The sequence below is a fragment of the Camelus dromedarius genome, chromosome 5, assembly GCF_036321535.1.
Source record: "Camelus dromedarius isolate mCamDro1 chromosome 5, mCamDro1.pat, whole genome shotgun sequence".
NCBI lineage: Eukaryota > Metazoa > Chordata > Mammalia > Artiodactyla > Camelidae > Camelus > Camelus dromedarius.
In genome coordinates this window covers 63,564,939-63,575,574 of record NC_087440.1, presented here as the reverse complement: position 1 = coordinate 63,575,574, position 10,636 = coordinate 63,564,939, and the positions used below count along the sequence as shown (strand labels likewise).

Sequence of the window (10,636 nt, the reverse complement as noted above, 5' to 3'; positions counted from 1 at the left end):
GTGAGAAAAATACTAAGCACATTTCTGTTGCTCTGATTATGCAAAAGTCTGTCTTCAAGAAATGATGGGCAATTCTAAGAGCAAAGGAAGTTACATTATGTCACCTGAAGTATAATTGACTGTTGCTCAATTTGTTAGTTCATGCAGAGTCAGATTTGACCATTTTATCAACTTAATCTAAACAGTAATGTATGTTGACTTTCCCATGATGTTCAGGCTATATTACACATATTTGTGATATGGATAAACTTTTGATTATGTCTAACAGCAGTTACACTTTCTTAGAGACCATTTTTTACTGTCTATTTTAATCCAGGTGCTTATCATATTTTGTGAGTTCATGTTGATTTTTCATCACCACATTATAATGAGATCAAACCTTTTGGGGGAAATACTGATCTAGAAGTTGCTGCCAAGTTGAACTGTGCTCTGATTGCCAGTTTCCCAAAGGGTACACTGTCTCCTGATATGTTTGTCTACTTTTTGAACTTTTGGTACATCACCACATTGACCTACAGTGTCCCATGACATATATTTACAGTATTAAATGAACATAGACTGAACAGTTTCCTTCCACACTTAGTGACAAAAAACCATATTACCAGAATGTTTAAAATAATACATTTTATGTTATATGCACTTTACTACAATTTAAAAAATGCAACAGAGGTGACAATTGTATGTGAATAAGAATATAAACTCACACATTGCAAAAAATAGTATTTTTGATGTTATACATAAAACAATAAAAAGAACATGTTATTAGTGTGAGAAAAAAACATAAGTAGCAGCTAAATGTTCCCTAGAATCTAAATCAGAAATATACTCATGAGAGTATTTACATAAAATTAAGTAAAAAGCTGCACCACAATTTCTGTGAGGGAATTATTCACTGGTGTGTTCTCAGCACTTGGAATAGTGCCGGGCACCTAGTATATGTTCAACAAATATTTGTTGAATGAATGAAATGATTACTTTAGCCCTGAAGCCATTTCCTTGGTTGCCCATTTAACCTGTCTACTTTCTGGAGCAAGTAATATAATTTATACTTAATGTCTCCATGTTCCTGTTTCCCTTAAAACACAGTGTGATTATGAAACTTTTGGTAAATCTCAGTTTAAAAACAAACTAACAAGAAACACTGCTGTACGTAGCAAATATCTCTGTGTAAAAATTTTTAAAAAATATTTTGGGGAGAGTTTATTTTTAAAATCGTTTATATAACTTTAATTACAATATTCGGGTGAATCGTATGAAACTGACTTTTTTTGTAGGTCAAAAATTGGCAGTCTCATTTGGTTTAATCTTAGTTTACAAATTAGCAACTAATTTATGCCTATAGTTTTAAGTGATGGAAACAATGAAGCTTGGAGAAAATGTACTTTAATGTTCATTAAAAGGGCTCTTCTTTGCTTCCAAATGCCAGGGACTGAAAGTGATCTCGAAAATTAGAACAAATATTATAGCATCTTCATTAAAATATGTGAAGCTGACATTTTTACTATGAACTTTCATAGTTAATCATAAATCTCCTGCCAGAGACTGTGGAATGACCATCTGAATGTATTGAAAAAGATTTAATGACTTTAAATATCGATAGCTTTAACACATAGCAGTCCCTTCCATTTCTGAAGTTGAAACAAGCACTCTCAATCATTATGGTTAAAAAGGATTTCATGTATTTCATAATTAAGAATATAATAATAAAGCTAGTCTATAATTTGTTTTTTTAAAATAATACCAGTAATGATAAAAGGCAGGGAAATTAATTTTGATCATTCACTGTTCGAACAATTTCAAGCCCCTAAATAATCATACAATCATTTGAAAGGCCTAGATCAGGGCTAGGACAATGGCCCTAGAACCACAGTAGTGACCATGGGCAAAGTCCTACAGGAAACACACCAACTACTTCTATTGTCATCCATGATTCCTTTAATTACTTGTGGACACTGACACATAAGAAACCCCAGAGGAAAAACTTTCAAAAACCTAGAGGTATGCAGGAAAGAAATTAGAAAGGTACATTGCAGCAGTATTTTTTCTTTTTTTGGATCTGTCTCCTAAAGTAAAGGAAATACAAGCAAATATAAACAAATGAGACCTAATTAAACTTAAAAGTTTTTACACAGCAAGGGATCCATCAACAAAACAAAAAGATAACCTACTGAATGGGAGAAGATATTGCAAATGTTAAGACCTATGAGGGGTTAATATCCAAAATATATAAACAGCTCATACAACTTAACATTAAAAAAAACCCCTGATTGAAAAATGGGCAGAAGACTTAAATAGACATTTTTCCCAAAGAAGACATACAAATGGCTAACGGGCACATGAAAAGATGCTCTACATCACTAATCATCAGAGAAATGCAAATCAAAACCACAATGAGATATCACTTTACACCTGTCAGAATGGCTATCATCAAAAAGACCACAAATAACAAATGTTGGCAAGGATGTAGAAAAAAGAGAACACTTGTACACTGTTGATGGGAATATAAATTGGTGCAGACACTGTGGAAAATAGTATGGAGGTTTCTCAAAAAAGTAAAAATAGAACTACCATACGACCCAGCAATTCCACTCCTGGGTATATATCTGAAAAAAACAAAACAAAAAAAAAAACACTAATTCAAAAAGATACATGCACCTCAATGTTCATTGCAGCATCATTTACAGTTGCCAAGATATGGAAGCAACCTAAGTATCCATCAACAGATAAATGGATAAAGAAGATGTATTAGTATGACAAAAAGAAGCACACTCACAGATGTAGAGAACAGACTAGTGGTTACCAGTGGCTGGGGGAGCAATACAGGGGTGGGGGAGTGGGGTGGTACAAACTATTCTATGTAAGATAGGCTCAAGGATGTATTGTATGACACAGAAAATATGGCCAATATTTTATAATAAATATAAATGGAAAATAACCTTTAAAATTGTACAAAAATTTAAAAATAAATAAAAATTAAAAAAAAAAAAAAAAGAAAGATGCAGACTGCTAATTCTACCTTCTAGTTGTAACCAGTGTGTCCTCTTTCTTCTCCCAGTCTCTTCTTAGCAGGAGAAGGGTTAGGCTGGGTTTACACAAGAATAGCTGGTTATCTAGATTAGCTAGACTAGCTAGTAGACCATTCCAATTTTAGTGGGAGGAGTGAGTGGGTGATGCATTACATTTTAGTGAAAACCTTTGAGACATTTTTTGTGCTTATATTTACTTATACATTAAAAAAAAAATAGTGCCATGGAGCATATGCCATACTGTAGCCTGCTTTTTAAAAATTAAAAAATATATATTATGAACTTCATTCCTCATCATTCATTATTTTTATACAACATCCGTTTTAGAATTGCTTAAGATTCTACTGAGTGTGTGGTGCTCCACAATTTATTCAAACAGTTCTCTGCTTTTTTGTTTTTTTACTAAATTTTTTTCTGAATTCATTTCTTCACTATTATGGACAATATTGCAGCTAAATCTGAGCATAAGTTCTTAATACTTTTTAAAGAATACATTTAGCAAATTCTAGAAGTGGAATTTCCTGGTCGACAATGGGGATTTTGAATGATTTCCTGGAGAAAACATTTAGCTCCCAAGAGCAGAAATAAGAGATAAGAGGCAATAGGGCGGACCCTTTCATATTGGGGGAGCTTCTAAAGAGAGTCTAGCTCAGTTTAGAAATATGGGACATATATTTGCCATCTCATATATAGACAATTATTTCAGACTAAGGCCAGAAAGACAGATAAAGTGAGGACATCTGAAAATGATTAACAATTTTCGAGTACTTATAAAGAACCGGGCAATGCTCTAAGCATTTTCTGTCTATTATCTCACTTTATTCCTCCCATAACTCTAAGAGGTAGGTAAAGAGTGGAGGCAAGAGAAGTGAAGTAACTTTCCCAGGGTCCCATATCCAGGACACGGCAGAGCATAGAACCACTGTGCCTTGTTGCCTCCTATTCTACACACTGGGCTGCTGAAGCAGACAAGCTAGGAAAGCCCCCAAATGAAAGTGTCAATGATGCACACTACATCTTTCTAAAATCTTCTACTTTTCTTTTTTTAAAAATTTGAATCTTCGCCCAATGCCACATTCCCTCTTGGTAGTAAATACAATGACAATAACCTTAGGTATTTTACTATTTGTCACTAATCATGGATGTCATTTAAAAAATTGATTTATGTTAATTATAAGGTAGGGAATCAACTGTTGCTACAGTTTGTTTACTACATTCTGATAGTTGGCGCAAGTAAATAATTTTTTGTATAATTGTACTTGATCAGGACATTGCTGAATTCTCATCAGATACATTCTCATTGGATATATTCATTATGTTCCACTTAGCTCAGTTCCTTTTAAGTGCTAATGAGTAGTACAACCAAGTGATTAAATGAATGGGTTCTGGAGCCAGACTACCCAGTTCGAATTCCTGCTCTGCCATTTACTAGCTGTGTGACCTGGGGAAAGTTCTCTGGCTTCTCTGTGCCTTAGTTTCTTCATCTGCATCTCCAAACCTACATCTCCAGATTTGACTACTCAGAACTGTAGATTTTCAGGTGAAATTGCCTAGCAGTATCTCAATTTGGCTATCTAAAAGGATCTCAAACTTAACATCACCAAATAGAACCTGCCTTATTCCTCTTCTGCCTTGCCCTGTAAATGGCAACACCACCTACTGTTTGCTCAAACCCCAAATCTAGGAGTTTTCCTTGATTCTTCTTTTCCCCTCATTCCTGTACCTAATCTATCACTTAATCCCATCCCTTTTACCTCCAAAACACATTTCAAATCTGCCTACTTCTTCCATTTCCACCAGCACTGCCTTATCTAAGTCATTGTCATCTCATGTCTGTGCTCCTGCAATGGTTTCTTTACTGGTCTCTATTTTTCCACTCTTACGGCTCTAAATCCAATCTCCCTGTAGCCAAATGATTTTTTAAAAAGCATAAATCATACTAGTCACTTCCTTACTCCAAATTCCCTAATAGCTTCCTATCACATTTAAGATAAAAGCCAAACTCCTTAATCTGACTTTCATAGTCTTACAAAATTGATGCTCTAGGGGTTTTTGTGTTCTCCTCCAAATTCAAGTCCATTTGGAACCTCAGAATGTGACCTTATTTGGGCACAGGATTTTGCAGATGTATTTAAGTTATAATGGGGTCACGCTGGATTAGGGTGGGCCCTAAATCCAATGACTGTTGTCCTTATAAGAAGAGGAGAGGACGCTGAGACGGAGGAAGTACAGAGAAGAAGGCCATGGAAGATGAAGGCAGAGCTTGGCGTGATACAGCTACAAGACAAGGAACACCACCGACTGCTGAGAGCTAGTGGAAGGTAGGAAGAGGCAAGGGAAGAGTCTCCCCTAGAGCCTAGAGCCATTAGAGGAAGTAGGTCCTGCTGACACTGTGACTTTCGACTCTTAGCCTCCAGAACTATGAGAGAATATACTTTATGCTGTTTTAAGCCACCAAGTTTGTGATATTTTGTTATAGCAGCCTTAGGAAACAAACGCAGGAGTATTTATAACTCGCTTGCTTTAACTCCACTGGCCTCCCCTTGCTCTCTGTCCTCCGGCCACACCGTTCTCCCTCTGTCCTTGGTGTTGGAACACCATGCTGGTCCCACCTCAGGGCTTGTCACTAGCTGTTCCTCCTACTTGGGGTGTTCATGCTCTGATCTTTGCAAGGATCCTTCTTGTCATTCTGATTGAAATTTAAATGTCACCCTCAGATGCCTTCCTCAATCACCCATTCTAAAGTAGCCTCCCAAACATTATCTACCACATGACCTTATTTTAATTGTGGGCTTTGCACTTTGTATGATTTGATGTTTCTTATTCAGTTAAGTATTATGGAGTCTGTTTCTACCCCCTTACCACACACACACCCAACTCACACTCATGCATCCACTAAACCACACTGTCTAATATATTAGTCACTAGCCACATGTGGCTACTTAAATATAAATTTAAATTAATTAAAATAAAATAAAATAAAAAATATACTTTCCAAACTGCATTAGTCACACTTCACTTGATCTTAGCCAAAAGGCCGAGAAGCGATTGCATTAGTCACACTTCAAGTTCTCAATAGTCACATGTAGTTAGTGGCTGCCATATTGAACAGCAGATATATAGACCATTTACATCACTGCAGAAAATTCTACTATATAATGCCACTCTAGAATATAAGCTGCAGGAAAAGAGGAATCTTGTATCTCCAGTACTTTTTTCAAACAGGTTTTCCTTTTTTAATCAAAAAGATTTTATTGAGTTATAATTGATTTACAGTATTATGTTAGATTCAGGTGTACAACATAGTGATTCTAAATTTTTATAGATTATACTCAGTTTAACATTATTATAAAATATTGGCTATATTCCCTGTGCTGTACAATATACCCTTGTAGCTTATTTATTTTGTACATAGCAGTCTGTGCTTCTTAATCTCCTACTCTTATCTTACCTGTCTCCCTCCCACCTACCCACTGGTAATCACTAGTTTGTTCTCTGTATCTGTGAGTCTGTTTCTGTTTTGCTATATTTGTGTATTTTTTAGATTCCACATAAAAGTGATAACATACAGTATTTGTCTTTCTCTGTCCCACTTATTTTACTAAGCATAATCCAGATCTATCTATGTTGCTGTAAATGGCAAAATTTCTTTTTATGACTGAGTAGTAGTCCATTGCGCATATATATATATATATATATATATATATATATATATATATATATATATAAAACATATATTCTTTATCTACTGATCAGCTGATGGACATTTAAGTTGCTACCATAACTTGGCAATTGTAAATAATGCTGCTATACTATCTGCATATATCTTTTTGAATTAGTGATTTCACTTTCTTCAGATATATACCCAGGAGTGGAATTGCTGGATCATATGGTAGTCACACAGTTTTCCATGGTGGAGCATATTTTTATGTGCTTTTTGGCCATCTGTATGTCTTCTTTGGAAAAATGCTATTTAAGTGCTCTGCCCATTTCTTAATTGGGTTATTTGTTTTTTTGATGTTGAGTTGTATTTGCTGTTTATATATTTTGGATATTAACCCTTATAGGTCATAATATTTGCAAATATTTTCTACCATTCAGTAGATTGTCTTTGTTTTGCTGATGGTTTCCTTTGCTGTGTAAAAATGTTTAGGCTTAATTAGGTACTATTTTTACCCCCTATGTCTTAGGAGACAGATCCAAAAAAATTACTGCTACAATTTATGTCAAAGAGTGTTCTGCCTATGTATTCTTCCAGGAATTTTATGGTTTCTGGTCTTAAATTTAGGTCTTTAATCCATTCTGAGTTTATTTTTACATATTGTGTGAGGAAAATATTCTGATTTCATTCTTTTACATGTAGCTGTCCAGTTTTCCCAGCACTACTACTTGAAGAGATTGTCTTTTCCCTATTGTACATGCTTGCCTCCTTTGTCATGCATTAATCAACTACAGGTGCATGGGTTTATTTCTGGGCTCTCTGTTCTGTTCCATTGATTCATGTGTCCTTTTTGGTGCCAGCATCATATTGTCTTGATTACTATAGCTTTGCAGTATAGTCTGAGGTTAGGGGGTGTGTCACCTCCAGCTCGGTTCTTCTTTCTCAAGATTAATTTGGTGTATCCCCAGTATGTTGAATTTGCATGCATAACAGATGCCAAACAAGTATTTCTTGAATGAAGAATGAATGCACTTTCAAGAAGAACATTGCTGAACCTTGATGTGAATGAGCTTTGTAAAAGTAAATGACAACATCACTGCTAATGGAAAAGCAAATCTGGCTTTCAGGAGAAACATGACTTCCATTCTCTTAGACTTTTCCAACTAGGCAGAGTTTCTGTAAACACATCTGCATTATGTTTGTTTGTTTGTTTACTCAGTAAACTAAAAAAATAGATCTGGTCATAAAGATTTCAACAATTTCTTTTATTTTGAGTGGTGGCTTCTTTGGCTTATAAATAAAAACTTTTAGTAGGGATTTGTTGAGAAGTAGAAGGAGGACAGATGGAGGTGTGGGTTGAATATTATTTTCTGTGCAGTATAGTATTTGCTCTAGATGTCTAAAAAGACAGTGTTATCAATCTCACATCTTTAGTAATAATTTCTCTGAGCTTTGATTAATGTGGGTGTGAAATATGTCTGATGGAGCAGCATGTGTCTGAAACATTCTGAGACAAGAGGAGTCAAAAAGCATTTTTAATTTTAAAAATGAATTTTAAATAGACTAACATGGAATGATATTATTTAATATAACAGGTAAGAGACTATATCACTGCATTAGAAGAAAAAGTGTGAAAACATGTTGCTGTCATACTTGAGGACAGATATAGCCAGTCTGTTTTTAAGCCACTAAATCCTTGGCTATTAGAGTCCTATTCTGTTTTCAAATCATCCCAGTGAGGTTAAGATGAAAATGTGTGAGTGTCTGGTACCATGCCTAACATTTAAAAAAAAAAAAAATCAATGTTGGGTGTTCTACTCCATCCCATTCCTCTATTTCAATACTCAGATGTATGTCAAAGTTTTTTACAAGGAAGAACATTGTTTAGCTAATGGAAAATTATTACTGATTAGCAATGGAGAATTATTACTTCAGGAGCACCTGTAGTTGAAAAACTAGGATTGACAAGTAATGTGAAGACCAGTTCAGAGTGGGTGAACTTGAATAATATTTATTAAAATTTATCCATTTCCTATTACAAAATTGACCACAGAGTAGGGTTGGGCACTGTGGAAATGTAGTGATCATAACTTGGTCTGAAACACTGTACAGATGCTTCATGAACTATTACCTAATTAGAATATAGTATTTCCAAATCATAAACTTAATGGCTTTAGAATTGCTGATGTTTTTACATGCAACTGAAATGGAAGAAAAGCCAGGGAACTAAATAGGAGTTCTTTGCTGTAAAACAGAATAAAGAGGAATGTGTACATGTGTGCAAAAGAGAGGGGCTAGGGAAAGGGAGAGAAGACAACAAAAAATTATAAATGATGACAGTATGTCTGATTTCAGAAATCAAGAAAACAGAATATTAAAAGTGTTCAGTATGTACCAGCCAGCCTCTAGATTAGATGATCTTCTCTTAACTCTCCAATACAGAGGGACATCTCAGCATTTCTGTATGGTGTTCAGGGGCCAGGAGCCCCTGCCTGAGTGACACAGCTCCTCTAGTAGAGGTGAGGTTACATTTTTCCCACTGAGGTTCTGGTTAGAGGTAAGAAAGGAGCATGAGGGCTGCAGCACAGTGATTCTTGAAACCTTGATGAATAGTGCCATGGTTAAACTGACCTAATTTCACATCCACCAAGGTAGGAAAAAGGGAAGCCCTTTGGCCATGGACAAAAATGATGAAGAAACAAGAGTGTGCTGTTTGGGTGGCCCCCCTGCACAGTCTGCTTTTTCCAGAAAGTGAGTCTGCTCTATTAGAGTCAATATTTCTTCAGGGAAGTTGCCATATTTGCTTTTCTTTGTGTGTTTTCTGCCATGAATGGAGAAGAGGAAAAGACAGTGAGGAGAAAAGAGCCAGGGAGGAAGGGGTGGGAAAAATAAGAAAGGGAGAGAATATGGCAGTTAGGAACGTTTCTGAGGATTCCAGATAGGCCTGGAAATCAAGATTCCTCACGGCCCCGCTTCTGAAAGGGTTTTAGGTTAATATATATTTAGATAGATGTATAGATGGTATGGACGGATGGATGGATACACAGGCATGAGGTGTAACTTATAAAAGTGTTCACTCCTTAAAAATCCAGTGTCAGCCTCTCCTGAGTGCAATCAAAAGTACTCTCCTTATGTCCTGTTTGCACAATAGGTCTGGATAAAAAAGGACTGGTTTCTGGCAGAGGTGGGCGGTTGTGAGTTGGAGATATATACAGAGTGGGGAAACAGAGGAGGAAGGACAGAAGGTGAATGCCTCTACCAGGCATATTGTCCAGGAGTTTACTAAGATGCTCCAGGCAGTTGTAGAACTGAGCTTGTGTCTTGAACTGGCCCCATGGCAACTCTTATAGACTTGAAGATAACACCCACTTTATCTCTACTTTTCTTCTTCCTGTTCACTGCTCCTCCCTCCCTCTTTCCAAGCTCTCTTCCGCCAGCATGCAGAGAGGACAGTTGCTGTGGCAGCTTTCATTCTGATTCTTTGACCTCCAACTTCTCGTTCCAGGAAAAGCTTTGAGGACCCCGTAGGACTCACGACCCTATTTCACCTCAGCCAGGTGCTCACCGTGCTTGGATATTGAAGGAAGAAAAGCATTAATGGCATTATTTTGCTGACTTTGTTTTAACTCAACCCTGAATCAAAAGGTAGATAGGAAGGCAGTGAGGAAATATAAGTTGGGCAAATAAACAACTGTTCTCTTGTTGAGAAAATCTTTGCACGACAAATCTCAAATTGGACGAAGTAGGATTAACACTTTACATTGTATGAGCCATCTGTTACTGCAGGTTCAGTAAATCAAATAGCAGATCTAAAATCTCTCAGTGATGTTATTCTACAAATGATAAGAACAAAATCTGTGATTTGGGTGCTGCCGAAATCGGAAATATGGGATCAGAAAAAGCCAATCTCCTCATGGTCTAGTTTTTGCACCCGAAAATCTAGTCAATC

The 10,636-nt window shown here is 36.1% G+C and overlaps 1 pseudogene; it reads right to left on the bottom strand.

The window, feature by feature from the left end:
* Positions 1-5,945: 5,945 nt before the first annotated feature.
* Positions 5,946-6,075, bottom strand: LOC116153765 (U2 spliceosomal RNA; annotated as a pseudogene).
* Between the last annotated feature and the right edge of the window lie 4,561 nt (positions 6,076-10,636).